The sequence below is a fragment of the Cyprinodon variegatus genome, unplaced genomic scaffold (assembly GCF_000732505.1).
Source record: "Cyprinodon variegatus isolate N-32 unplaced genomic scaffold, C_variegatus-1.0 Scaffold656, whole genome shotgun sequence".
NCBI lineage: Eukaryota > Metazoa > Chordata > Actinopteri > Cyprinodontiformes > Cyprinodontidae > Cyprinodon > Cyprinodon variegatus.
The window spans coordinates 59,316-61,576 of record NW_015151109.1 but is presented as its reverse complement, the minus strand read 5'-3'; positions in this window follow the sequence as shown (position 1 = coordinate 61,576).

The following is a 2,261-nucleotide window of genomic DNA, read 5'->3' as shown; positions in this document are numbered from 1 at the left end:
GGAATTGGGTCACTTCAGGCTGCAGTGTGAACGTAGCTCATTGTTCTAGAGCTGTAGAAAGGCACATGCTTTAAAAACGACTGCCAATTCCAGTAATCTGTCCTGCTCTCCAGAGACCTCCGATATTGATTTACTAATGAGAAACATGGAAAGAGCAGGAGATGCTTGCACAAGGTTAACCAGTGAAACAGATTGTCTGTGCAGGATACAGTAAATCACCAAAACATGTGACCAAATGTGACTTTAAGTAGGGTTTGTTTTTTTTAAATAAAATATGAGCATTTTATAACACTTTTTAGACTCCAACATACATCTTCATTTCACACAATAAAGCCATAAAATCACATTTATCTGTTTACATAAACTCCAGGCACAAAGCCATATTTTGGTCGTCGGAAACATTCTTAAATATTCAGATATTTTTAACATCTTTCTTAAGAGCAAAACAAAAAGTGCTTCAAACAACAAATCAAGTCCAGTGGAAGAGCCATCCAACAGTTCATTGGTCCACCCATATGTCACAATATCAGTGTCACTAAAAGTACAGGCGGTGTCCATGGCAACAGCGGAGGAACATCTAGAGATCTGTTTGCGTGTAGCTCTGTGTTCCCCGCCATCCAATTGCAACAACATCATCTGCATAAAGAGCAATAAAGGTGTCTTCTTCTGACAATAAAACCTGTTAAAACAAACACCTTAATGTTGATTATCACATGATTCAAAAGGAAGTACAACTACATATGGCAAGCTTGTGTTACTTTACAGAACAGAGTGTGATGGCTGGTACAGAATTTATTGCAGTGCACACCAAACATCAAGAAACGTCTTTTTTTTTTCTGAGCAGTTGGCTTTTGATTTGTCTCTCACCACGCCCTTTATTATGAAACTCCTCTTATTATTCATAATGGCAGCAGACACCCAGCTAGGAGCAAAGCAGTTGGCTAAATGAGAACTATCTGTGACTGTAAAGCGTCTGAAACATTGATCTGAGCAAATTCATGCAACAAACACACACTAGAGCTCTACAATTCAGCTTCACTCACTCTTGTTTTTGTATCATAATGTTTTGTAGGCCTCACTACAATATGAAGACCTTTTTTGCAAGCAGACGTCTCCCTGAGGAGGTACTGTCCATGAAAAATATGGCCTTTTTATATATTTAATGTTAACACAGATCAATGACCCAAATTCCACGATAGTCTCACAGAAACAGTATACAGTTATATATATATATATAAATACAGTACATAAAACACATTTTTAATGTTTTAGAACACTTATAGTTTCAGTGCAATCAGAGTAGTATTTAAGAGAAAGACACTACGTCTGGGGTCGGCAACCCAAGCTCTTCAAAGAGCCAAAAAAACATGTCTGGAGCCGCAATAAAGTCTTCTATCAGCCTCATATGGCAACACGGGCTCTAAGTTTACTGGCTCACTATAAAATATGACTTCATGGGCTTAAATATATAGTAAGCATTCATGATTAAATGTTTATCCTGGAGCAAATGTCACATAGTGACAGGTGAGGGTGGAGCAGTGAATTCTCTCACTGCCCGTCGCTTCACCGCATGGTTTAGGTTTTGTTGCATTGGTGAAATTATAGAAATCTTTCTGTGGTGGACGTGTTTCTGTTGGGAGGAGCTGATGGAGTCATGAGGAACCAAGCAGGAACTGACATCCATCAGAGCAGATTTCTTTAACCCTGAAACCCGACATCCTCTGTCACCGGCGTTCCTTGGTGTTATTTAGATTTTTAGGATTTGGGGGGAAAAATGGAAGAAGTTTCCCATCCCTGCAGCAGAGCGCCACCTGTTCCATCTATGAACGGTTTTCAATGCTTGCAACCAAACTAGCAGCAGTAATGGAGTTTAGAGATTCAATCCACCTCTTTTTTCCTCACTCCGAACTTTGTGATCGACATATTTAGCATGCCTTCCCTGGGAATTACTTTCCAAATGACTTTTTTTCTAATTTGACAACTTGTCAATTCAAAGCAAACATGCCGGCAGCCTCGGACTGTTAAACCGGGCATTTTCCCGATGGGCCGGTCCTGATGTCAGCATGCGAGGGCCGGCCCTCCTTAAATCATACCGGCCCCAACACTTCCTCTCTGGAAGAAGCGCCTACCTGTGACAGTAAATAAGCCACTGTTAACTACCTAAAAGATGCATGCAGTATACACTCACCGGCCACTTTATTAGGTACACCTGTCCAACTGCTCGTTAACACTTAATTTCTAAGCAGCCAATCACATGGCGG